The 13,258-nt window shown below is 35.0% G+C and overlaps 1 pseudogene; it reads left to right on the plus strand.

The window, feature by feature from the left end:
• The first annotated feature begins 8,351 nt into the window (after window positions 1–8,351).
• On the plus strand, window positions 8,352–9,014 carry LOC109023576 (vomeronasal type-1 receptor 90-like; annotated as a pseudogene).
• Window positions 9,015–13,258: the final 4,244 nt, after the last annotated feature.

Consider the following 13,258-nt stretch of genomic DNA (forward strand, 5'->3'; position numbering starts at 1 on the left):
ACATGGTAACAACATGAGACAACAAATAGAAATGTCATGTTCTAAGAAGGGGGCCACATAAAGATAGATTTTAAATATGATGCATACTGGTCACATTATGTCTTGGGTGCACAGACATGAACCATGTAACTTCTGTAAATGATCAACCATTTTTTACACCATTTTTCCATAGCATTTGTTATAGCCATATGTTTCTAAGTAAAGTCAGTTTGTCTTAGATCTAAAGAAACTTGTTTTAGGGAAAGTCATTAAAATCTTTTCTAAAATCAAAACAAACTTCCAAAATAATTTTCCATGCTCTGAAACTAAAGGCCAAGTATATCATGCAACAACTTTTCAGTAGCTCCAAACTCTCAATAGTCACTGCACTGTGTTAAAGCCATCCTGTCCCTCACAATGTTAGGTATTCAGTTATTAAAATCTGAATCGGAGTTGCCTCCTTAGTGCAGGAGGCAGTGCGTCAGTCTCATAAAATCTTAATTTGAAAATTTCTTTGTCATAACCACAGTACTGTTTAACATTGCAACAACTATTATTTCAGGAAGGCAATTTGCAGGACACATTTGAAATATATTACTCTAGAGAAAAGAGGAAAATAATTTGGGGGATGGCAAAGTAAAAGTAAAATCATTTCTTTAATATGTGGTGAGAAGAGTCATATACACACATACATGCTTCTAATATATGATAGAGAAGTATCTAATTTAATCTGGGAGCATAGTAAAGTGGCAGGTTCTGTTCTTAGGAGACACCTCCTGCCTGTAGGTGGAATACATCAGTCCATCTGTCCTCCATCTCCAACCATGCAGGTATGTCTGGTTCCTTGATTGGCTGACTGCACAACAAATAAGAATCTGATCTGCCTCATCAACAATTCCTGCTGTTTACAGCAGGTGTCAGTGCTTTATGAAGTGACACATGCTTCTTTCAAACAAAACAAACAATAATTTGTTTTGTTTGAAATTTATGGAATTCCAAATTTATGGAATAGTTACAAGGATAGTTACAAAATGTACAAAGTACCTTTATTAGATTCACCAACATTATACATTTTGCCATATTTACCCTTCCAATCTCTGTGTGTGTGTGTCCCTCTTTCTCTCTCTGTGTCTCACTCTTTCTCTCTCTAACTCTCGCTCTGTCCCTTTCTGTCTCTCTCTCCAACCAATACCATAATGTTATTTTCTCAGAAGAAAATCAATCTCTTACAATAACTGTACTACAACTTTCAAATTCACAAAATTTGATTTAATGCCTTAATCACATGGCAGCCTACCACACTTCAAATGTTGCCAGAGGTTCCAACAGGCTGTATTTCTCTTTATGCTGCATTCCTCTCTATGCTATATTTTTCTTGATGCTATATTTCTTTTTATGGTGTATCTCTCTTTATGTTATATTTTTCTTTATGCTATATTTCTTTTTATGGTGTATCTCTCTTTATGTTATATTTTTCTTTATGCTATATTTCTCTCTATGCTATCTTTCCCTTTATGCGATATTTCTCTCTATGCCATGTTTATTTTTCTCCTTGCCAAGGATCCATCCCAGGCTCACACATGGCATTGGGTGGTTCTGCCTCCCTGCTCTTCTTTGATCTGGGTTGTTATTTATCTCTTCTTTATCTTTCACAGCATGAATATTTGTGAAGAGTGCAGGCTATCACATGTGCCTCTTGAACTGAAGTTGCACCCAAGGACAACGTCACCCCACAACCTTAAATTCCTATGATTTATTCCTTCCTGGGAATTTCATTGCCATGACAAGGGCTGGACTCTCCACTTCCACTTCACAAAAGAAAAGCCGTGTTGACTCTTAAGAAGCAGAAAAAGTGGCAGGAGAGAGCTGCTGAGATGTTTCAAAAATGCATATCCGTCCCTTGAATTTGGAGATAATTATGGAGAGAATGATGCGTAATTGTGGAGGTTACATTTCTTTTTTTTTTTTTTTTTTGTATCAGCCTTACCCAAGCCTACCCTTCAGAGCAATGGGCACAAGCATGCACGCCCCAAATTAAGCCGGAGAGGAATGAAGCCAGCCCATGGGAAGAGGCAGAGGAAGGAAGGCAGGGCTGGATCAATGAGGGAGGATGGATGTCCCTCGTGATTATCCATGGAAGACATCCCCTCCAACCTCAGAGGAAGTGCTAATGCCAAGTCAAAAGCACTGTTTAGGAGTGCTGGCTGGGCGCAGTGGCTCTGCCTGCTATCCCAGTACTTTGCGAGGTCAAGGAGGGCGGATGACCTGTGGTCGGGAGTTCGAGTCTAGCCTGGCCAACGTGGTGAAACCCTGTCTCTACTAAAAGTATAAAAATTAGCCAGGCGTGGTGACAGGCGCCTGTAATGACTGCTACTTTGGGCGGTTCTACTGAGGATCAGGGAAACAAACTCATGCATTATGAATGGTCCTTTCCCTCGGAATGCCAAGGACAAAACCGCCAAATTTTTATTTACATTTCAAAAGGAAATGATTATTATCTTAATAGGTGCAATGTTTCCTTATTTTCAAACAAGGTTCTTAATGTTGACTTAAAATAGATTTTATGGTAATTTCTTATTACAAAGCAATACACGCACAGAAAAAGTTGGAAAATGCAAATAAAAATATGGAATATATTTTAACATCTTTTATATTTTAATATATTTACTATATTATGTATTTCTACAACCTAAAAAATTACAGTTAACATCTCAGCATATCACCTTTCTTTTTCTATATACAAGTGAATGTAATTTTTATTCAAATATGACAAAATACTATATCACTGTTTTTGTTCGCTTTTTTCATTTTACATATTTGAATATTTTTTCTATGTTAGTAAACATTCTTCAGAATGCTCTTCCTGGCTGAAGAGTTTTCTATTTTATAACTCTGCCACAATTAACTTAATCTGTCTTTTTTTGTTGGGAATTTAGGATATTTCTAGTTTTTGTTAATGGTATAACAGAAATTGCAAAAATATAATATGACTACTGTTTTCTAAATCCCTGTCATTATTTTTATGGTACTTTTGGACAATAGAATTTATAAGTCAAGAGTTAAAGGAAAACATTTAGAAGATCGTAATATTTATATCTAACTTGCCCTATGTATATAAAAACATTTTTTAAACAATGGAGTTATTCTTCTTGTAGGCCAATATCATTTTAATAGACATCTTTGTTCTGGTATGTTTTTGTATTTTTCTTAACTTTTCTTAAAATAACCTAACTTTTGTCTCCAGAGTCCCCTTTGTGATTTGCTGTCTTTCCCCTTCCTCTGAGACCAGAAGGTACACAGACACTTGAAGCTCAGCTTCAACCTCAATCTGGCTAATCACAGTGTTTTCTCAATTAGGATAGGTCCTTGCTCAGAATGTTTCAATTGCAGCTGCTGAGAGAACACAGTTATGGGCCTGGAGGGAAACAAACTGGCAGGATTTCTTTCTTAGAACCATGTCTCATGGACCACAATCCACATGCACAGAATCACTCCAAGACTCAGCTGCTGTGTGTCTGTTTCTCCTTCACTACTACTGAGTGCTCAAGACTCAGGTGAATGGTGGGAAGAGGTAGGATTTTCTTCATAGTGTCTGTGATTCTCTCATAATTTTATTTTTACTTCTCACTGAATTATGACTAATACATATGAATTTCCAGATAAAATATAAATGTTATTAATATTATGAGCACACAAATTTACATACTCACGTAATGAAATTTGTGATTTTATAATATTTGAATTGAAACTTTACTAGGCTATTTTTGACTACAATAAATTAGTACAACAAAGTATTTTATGTATTTATGAAGAATTCTATCTTTCAACACACAACAAATGGAACTAATTTAGAATAATTTAATCATATATCTTTTTTAAAGTTTAGAGATACTTCAATATATTTTAATACTTTTAACACTACTTAAATAATGATGTCATAACATAAAATATTTTCAACATTTCACAATACCAATAATTTAGCAGACGACCATAGAAAACATTATGTTTTATTGGATTATAGTAACTGCTACTAGAGGGATTTTTTCTTGGTAACACAAACTATCTGGCACCATCTTTTTTGTTACATATTAAAACTCAATAGTGTGAGTGACCAACTTACATGAACAGAGGCTGGGAATATCCAGTACAATTTCAAATATGCCTTTAAATTTAGTTCGATATTTAGATTTTCAAAATGATCTGAAACATATAAGATGTGTGTATTCACTTGTATAAGATTGTTTAGTTAGGAGAGAATAATAATGTGTCAAGTGAATAATTTAGCATTCCCTTATTACTAGAAAATCTTCTAAATTTAGTATCTCTTTTTATTCTTCTGAAAGTTTAAACTGTATTTAGCTTTATTAAACATATAGTCACAAAAAGTGACAAGTAATTTTTAACTCAATTGTTGAAATTCACAAGTGAACATTTTCTGTATTTAATAAAGTTAATGCCTTTTAGTGTCTATGTATCTTTAAAATGAAAGACAGAGAGAATGAAACCAAGACACTGTTGAAAACAGAAGAAACAAAACGACAATGACAGAAATTGTCCATTTTTGACTCACAAGGGCATGAAAGCCTTAAGAAATTTGATCAGTAGCAAACTTTTCTATATCTGTACCATAAGATAATTTTAAGTTTTTCTTAAATGAGTTCACGTTAAAAGCCCTGTACTTCATGTAGAAGAGGAAGACGTCTGAAGAGATGGGTCTTAATTGATCCTAATTGATCCTGATGAGGGTACCTGAGCAGAAGGACATGCCCTCCATTTCCTTCTTAATACAATATTTGACACAGTTAATATGAGCATAATTTTTCTGTTACTCTGATGCACAGGGATATGATGGTAAAATACCTTTGAAAGCATTTAGGAAAAAAGTCCTATATTTTGCTCAAAATTTTAGAGTTTGGTAATCAGAAAAATATGCACTGGCAGACATAATTTTATGATTTCCAAAAACTTATAGCTCAGAATTAGTGATCGAGCCCTGTCCGGGTGGTTTTTTTGTTTTCTACCTCTGCAGTGACACTGTCTTTTCCCATGTTTTTTTCTCAGATGAGGTGAAAATAAAATGTCTTGAGATTGTGAATATCTGCACTTGTGAGCACTGTGCTACCATCTGCACTCTTTGCTAATCTAAATTACAATAGAATAGTAGATGCATTCCAGTTTCATCTCTCAATGGTATCTGGAACTTGCCAAAATTATTCTTTTGTCACTTGTACATTACACAAAAGATTTTTATAAAATTGTTTTAGCTGGAAAAGATGACTCCCTTTTCTGATGTTGCCAGCTGTGTTTGTCAGTTTACCAACTATTGCCACTGAATAAAAAGACCTACTGCCCTGCCAACTAGGCCATGTGCAATTCTCATAATTACTTCATTCTTTACAATCATAGTTGATGGCCAGTAATATGTTTTAGGACACTGTTCATAGAATATGGTGAAATTGATGAGAATATGACACTTTTGATTATTAAACTAGTAAAAATAAAACAAGGTGTTATTTATTTTCTGATATGGATTTTTATGCTTAAATATATGTCAGAAAGAATGTAAAAAAATTATTAAAACATATCATTAAGAAAATAATACAATTCTAAATAGTAAATATTATTATAATAATGAAAAAATAGATTTAATCAAACTTTTTCTTGTCCAAAATAGTATATTCTGTAATGCAAAATAGTGACAGGTTTGTGAATAGCTTCTTTCTCTAATGACAATCTTTTTTTCTGATGTCTGATCAATCCCGTTGATTTTATAATCAGCCTTTGGTTACTGGTCCATTGAAAGGTGTTGTTTTCCCTAATATCCATGATTGTGCATATCCTTTGGGGCTTACAGTATTAAGAATATCCTGAGATTAAAGTGAGAATAATGAAGATGAACTTTATCTGTATTATCTGTCTTCTGAGAGGCTTCGCCCTCAAACCAAAGGCAAGCTGGTTGCCAGATCTCATACTGAGTGCTGAGATTTGCATTTGGATTTCTAAGTGTGTACTGTGTCAAATAGGACCCAATTCTTACACTCAGATCAATCTATATGACCTCATGGATTTTCTTCTTCTATTTAATTTCTCTCAACAGTATACCATGTTTTCAGATCTCATGATTATTTTATGTTGGAATTGCCAGACTCAGCAAATAAAAATACAGAGCATACAGTTAAGTTTAATATTCAGAAAGAAAACAAATAACTTTTTAATATAACTATAAAACATTTGTATATAGTATTTCTATGCATAACTATTATTATACATTATATATATACACTCACATTTTACTTATGTGAAATTCATATTTAACACTCTTGTACTTTATCTGTTGATCTCAATCCACAAGAACCATAGTCCTCCTCAGTGTCCAGGCTCAGCACCAATGACCTAGAGTCTCATTGAGTAGAAGGTCACATAATAGTGTGAGAGTCATTTACAGAGTGGGGGCATGAATTAAAAATGGTGAGACGGATGTCTTTGGGATAAAAAGATAAAATATTAAAATTATTATTTATGTTACTTTTTCTATTACATTCATTCTCTCTCTTTGTTAGATAACCTACAATACCTGAAGAATAATAATAAAAAGATCCTGGTACATAGTTATTAAATAATTCCATATATGTTAGTGATTCATACCCAAATTTTGCTTTACTTGTACTGGATTGTGAACCTTATAATGTGAAAATCATTAAGACTTTCTGTCGATATTCTTCTGGTGTTTCTCCTGAGTGCAATATGGCAACAAATTCCAATTGAGTTGAGTGTGCAAATGTATATTGTTGAGAACTATCAATTGGTTGGCTCTGTAAGTTGAAATAAATATATCTCTTTAATAGATTAAGTGCTTGGATAAAAAGTAAAAATTATTTGCTGCAATTTTTGTTATAAACTCATAGACATCAGGTGGTCTTAGAGCAATGTCTACCTCAGCCATTATTTTCTGAGTATGAACCAAAAACAGACTATCACATAATCTGCATTGCCTTACATATTTACAATTAAAGACCAGTGTAGTTTTAAGTGACCTTGAAAACAATTGAGCACTTTTACATCGCAGAAGAAAAATAGAGTGCCTATAGATTTTGTTTCAGCATTATTACAGCTGAATTGTTCTACACCAGTATTGAATTGATTTAATAAAATAATAATGCCAGCATCCAGAGCAAATAACATGAGAACAATTTTTAAATTATTCAGTAAAATTTCAGAAAAATTATTTTGATACAGAGATCTTTCAATTAACATATGAAGAAAATTGCCTTTATTATTAAAGAGCAAAGTGTTTTTGAAGGCATGGGAGGGTATTCCTGTATTAAGTGAAGGCTCAAGAAAAAAATCTTCACATAAGCATTTTAATGTAAAATTATGATGCCATAAACTTGAGAAATGTGTGGTTCGTTCTCTTGAAAATTGAAAGCAGAGTTTTTAGTAATTCCTTTCTGAGATGCTGAGGGTTTAGATAAGGAGTATCATATTAAAACTAAGCTTCAAGAGAACCAGGACCATTTTGAAAAGATACAGTTAGTACAGCAATGTTCACATCCTAAACCCCAGACTCTGTGAATATCTTAGCTAATATAACAAAGGAAAATTAAATACAGATGGTGTCAAGGTTAATAAGCATCTGCCTTCATGATAGATTATCTTCATCCTTAGCAGAAGCCCTTTGCAATTAGAAGGGTACTTAAATATGAAAGAGGGAGGCAATAAGAAAAGTATTAGAGTGATGGGATATTGGATCAATTCAATGCAACTTTTTTTCAAAAAAATTGTTGGTGATTCTTTTTCCATTAGCATAAAGTTTACCTCAGTTCAGTTATAAAAGCATCCATGATTTATTTTATATGCATGTTATTATGGGTGGTGAAAAGTAAACAAAAAATACAGAAAGTAAACAAATGCTTTTTGAGGAGTAGAGCCACAGGTACTCTATGAGTATAGATAATGTGCACCCTACATAGGTGTGATTGTGGATGTGTTGATATTTGATATATGTATAAGTTATTTGTTGTAAAATATAATAGGCTGCATTTAAAAATTTTATATGAGATAGGGTTAATCAAGATAAATGGGTAAAATTAAAATGATAAGGTTGGTAATAATTTTGACTATACAATAACTAACATTGATGATAAGAGGTCTATTGCTTTTTTTCAGGTATATAAAATGTAATTCCTCTTCATCATTAAGACGACCATGTTCCAGTTAAGGTACTACTAACAATTGCCCTTCTTTTTCAAGCTGGTATTGGACTCAGAGCCAACAACTTCCTCCTATTCTTCCAAATCTTCTCACTCCTTCAGGATCACAGGCCTAAGCCCACTGACCCCATCACCTGTCACCTGGCCCTTGTCCACTTAGGGATGCTCCTCATTGTGGTCTTCTTGGCATCTCCAGACCTGTTTGAGTCACTGTATTTTCAGAATGACTTCAAGTGTAAGGCATTCTTCTACATGCACAGGGTGATGAGGAGCCTCTCCATCTGCACCACCTGCCTCCTGAGCATGCTCCAGGCTGTCGCCATCAGCCCTGGCACCTCCTGGTCTGCAAGGATTAAACAGAAATTCAAAGGTTACATCTTTCACTCCTTCTTGTTCTTATGGGTTCTCAGTTTGTCTCCCAGTAGTAACCTGCTCTCCTCCACTGTGGCTTCTTCTAATGGGACCAAGACGGTTGTGCTAAGTATCAGTAAATACTGATCACTTTCTTCCATAAGCTACATTATCAGGAGCCTGTCTTTCATGCTGCCACTGCTTACGAATGTCTTCTTTGTAGCAATCATGCAGCTCTCAAGTGCATACATGGTAATTCTCTTGTTCAGGCATCAGAGACAATCCTAATACCTTCATAGAACCAACCTCTCTCCAAGAGCCTCCCCAGAGAAAAGGGGACCATCTTGTTGCTGGTGAGTTGCTTTCTGGTCATGTACTGGGGGGACCTTATTATCTCATCCTCCTCAACTCTATTAGGCTTATGACTCAGTCATTGTGAGCATGCAGAGGCTTGTGGGCAGCACAATTTATTAAATAGGGAATACTTTCCCCATTTCTTGTTTTTCTCTGGTTTGTCAAAGATCAGATAGTTGTAGATATGTGGCGTTATTTCTGAGGGTTCTGTTCTGTTCCATTGATCTGTATCTCTGTTTTGGGTTACTGTAGCCTTGTAGTATAGTTTGAAGTCAGGTAGCATGATGCCTCCAGCTTTGTTCTTTTGGCTTATGATTGACTTGGCGATGCGGGCTCTTTTTTGGTTCCATATGAACTTTACAGTAGTTTTTTCCAATTCTGTGAAGAAAGTCATTGGTAGCTTGATGGGGATGGCATTGAATCTATAAATTACCCTGGGCAGTATGGCCATTTTCACGGTATTGATTCTTCCTACCCATGAGCATGGAATGTTCTTCCATTTCTTTGTATCCTCTTTTATTTCATTGAGCAGTGGTTTGTAGTTCTCCTTGAAGAAGTCTTTCCCATCCCTTGTAAGTTGGATTCCTAGGTATTTGATTCTCTTTGAAGCAATTGTGAATGGGAGTTCAATCATGATTTGGCTCTCTGTTTGTCTGTTACTGCTGTATAAGAATGCTAGTGATTTTTGTACATTGATTTCGTATCCTGAGACTTTGCTGAAGTTGCTTATCAGCTTAAGGAGATTTTGGGCTGAGACAATGGAGTTTTCTAGATATACAATCATGTCATCTGCAAACAGGAACAATTTGACTTCCTCTTTTCCTAATTGAACACCCTTTATTTCCTTCTCCTGCCTAATTGCCCTGGCCAGAACTTCCAACACTATGTTGAATAGGAGTGGTGAGAGAGGGCATCCCTGTCTTGTGCCCGTTTTCAAAGGGAATGCTTCCAGTTTTGGTCCATTCAGTCTGATATTGGCTGTGGGTTTGTCATAGATAGCTCTTATTATTTTGAGATAAGTCCCATCAATACCTAATTTATTGAGAGTTTTTAGCATGAAGGGCTGTTGAATTTTGTCAAAGGCCTTTTCTGCATCTATTGAGATAATCATGTGGTTTTTGTCTTTGGTTCTGTTTATATGCTGGATTACATTTATTGATTTGCGTATATTGAACCAGCCTTGCATCCCAGGGATGAAGCCCACTTGATCATGGTGGATAAGCTTTTTGATGTGCTGCTGGATTTGGTTTGCCAGTATTTTATTGAGGATTTTTGCATCAATGTTCATCAAGGATATTGGTCTAAAATTCTCTTTTTTGGTTGTGTCTCTGCCTGGCTTTGGTATCAGGATGATGCTGGCCTCATAAAATGAGTTAGGGAGGATTCCCTCTTTTTCTATTGATTGGAATAGTTTCAGAAGAAATGGTACCAGTTCCTCCTTGTAGCTCTGGTAGAATTCGGCTGCGAATCCATCTGGTCCTGGACTCTTTTTGGTTGGTAAGCTATTGATTATTGCCACAATTTCAGATCCTGTTATTGGTCTATTCAGAGATTCAACTTCTTCCTGGTTTAGTCTTGGGAGAGGGTATGTGTTGAGGAATTTATCCATTTCTTCTAGATTTTCTAGTTTATTTGCGTAGAGGTGTTTGTATTATTCTCTGATGGTAGTTTGTATTTCTGTGGGATCGGTGGTGATATCCCCTTTATCATTTTTTATTGCATCTATTTGATTCTTCTTTCTTTTCTTCTTTATTAGTCTTGCTAGCGGTCTATCAATTTTGTTGATCCTTTCGAAAAACCAGCTCCTGGATTTATTAATTTTTTGAAAGGCTTTTTGTGTCTCTATTTCCTTCAGTTCTGCTCTGATTTTAGTTATTTCTTGCCTTCTGCTAGCTTTTGAATGTGTTTGCTCTTGCTTTTCTAGTTCTTTTAATTGTGATGTTAGGGTGTCAATTTTGGATCTTTCCTGCTTTCTCTTGTGGGCATTTAGTGCTATAAATTTCCCTCTACACACTGCTTTGAATGTGTCCCAGAGATTCTGGTATGTTGTGTCTTTGTTCTCATTGGTTTCAAAGAACATCTTTATTTCTGCCTTTATTTTGTTATGTACTCAGTAGCCATATGTAGAAAGCTGAAACTGGATCCCTTCCTTACACCTTATACAAAAATTAATTCAAGATGGATTAAAGACTTAAACGTTAGACCTAAAACCATAAAAACCCTAGAAGAAAACCTAGGCATTACCATTCAGGACATAGGCATGGGCAAGGACTTCATGTCTAAAACACCAAAAGCAATGGAAACAAAAGCCAAAATTGAAAAATGGGATCTCATTAAACTAAAGAGCTTCTGTGCAGCTAAAGAAACTACCATCAGAGTGAACAGGCAACCTACAACATGGGAGAAAATTTTCACAACCTACTCGTCTGACAAAGGGCTAATATCCAGAATCTACAATGAACTCAAACAAATTTACAAGAAAAAAACAAACAACCCCATCAAAAAGTGGGCAAAGGACATGAACAGACACTTCTCAAAAGAAGACATTTATGCAGCCAAAAAGCACATGAAAAAATGCTCACCATCACTGGCCATCAGAGAAATGCCAATGAGAACCACAATGAGATACCATCTCACACCAGTTAGAATGGCAATCATTAAAAAGTCAGGAAACAACAGGTGCTGGAGAGGATGTGGAGAAACAGGAACACTTTTACACTGTTGATGGGACTGTAAACTAGTTCAACCACTGTGGAAGTCAGTGTGGCAATTCCTCAGGGATCTAGAACTAGAAATACCATTCGACCCAGCCATCCCATTACTGGGTATACACCCAAAGGACTATAAATCATGCTGCTATAAAGACACATGCACACGTATGTTTATTGCAGCATTATTCACAATAGCAAAGACTTGGAACCAACCCAAATGTCCAACAATGATAGACTGGATTAAGAAAATGTGGCACACATACACCATGGAATACTATGCAGCCATAAAAAATGATGAGTTCATGTCCTTTGTAGGGACATGGATGAAATTGGAAATCATCATTCTCAGTAAACTATTGCAAGAACAAAAAACCAAACACTTCATATTCTCACTCATAGGTGGGAATTGAACAATGAGAACACATGGACACAGGAAGGGGAACATCACACTCTGGGGACTGTTGTGGGCTGGGAGGAGGGGGGAGGGATAGCTTTAGGAGATATACCTAATGCTAAATGACAAGTTAATGGGTGCAGCACACCAGCATGGCACATGTATACGTATGTAACTAACCTGCACAATGTGCACATGTACCCTAAAACTTAAAGTATAATAATAATAAAATGAAATAAAAAAATAGTTTAATTACGCTTTTAATCTATCTAAATTATTTTGAAACCTATGCTGCCAAAGACTTAGTAGTTTCTTGAGTTCAATGTCCACCCTCATAGTCTCCAGTGTCTATACGTTCTTTATCTTTAATTTTGATTCCCTAATTTTTCTATAAGACACTTTTCTATCTTCTTGAAGTGTACACTCAAGAAGCTCCTGTTGGTAAATGCAATCTCTCTCCCTTTCTCTCTCTCTCTCTTTTTTTACTTTTTAAGATAATTTAGTTTACCCTTATTTATTTAAAATATGCTAGCTATGTATCCAATTAAAGGTTGAACAATAACTTTTTTTCAGAACTCTTAATATTTATTTCTCCATTTTCTGGGTCTGCATAGGCTGTGGAGATTTTACTCTCACCTTGTAGGTTATCTCTCCTTCTCATGGCTTTTGTCTCCATTCTATTTGGTGTTATGCAGTTTGACTGTTATTTTGCTAAATATCTTTCTTTATTGCTCTTTTTTAGACACAGTGCACTTCTGCATTTATGAGTTTATATCTGATTTTTAATTTTAGAAATTTGAAAATAATTATCTTATTAGCATGATTTATTATTTGTATGGACTTAAGTAAAATAATTGTGCTTTGTTCCTTCTTATTCTGTTACTTATATATGTATATTTACATTCATATTGCTATTTTTTTTTCTCTTACTGTCTTTGGCTATATTCATTCTGTTCAATAGTCCAGTTCACTAATCCAGTTCACTAAACCTCTCATTCTCAACTCAGTCTAATTTAATGTTTAACTCATACGCTGTATATTAATATGTATTTAAATTATTCTATTTCTATTTGACTCCTTTCCAAATTTGCTTTAGTTTATAATTTTCTATTTTGATATCCCCTTTTTCCCATTTGCTTAAAAATTTAAACATATTTCCAATATGCATAGGTTTTGTGATGCGTAATTTCTTCTGACCCCTTTACCTGATGGCTTATTTTCTTCTGTCCTTTACAGTTTTTAATTTGCTTCTCACATAA

The sequence above is a fragment of the Gorilla gorilla genome, chromosome 18 (assembly GCF_029281585.2).
Source record: "Gorilla gorilla gorilla isolate KB3781 chromosome 18, NHGRI_mGorGor1-v2.1_pri, whole genome shotgun sequence".
NCBI lineage: Eukaryota > Metazoa > Chordata > Mammalia > Primates > Hominidae > Gorilla > Gorilla gorilla.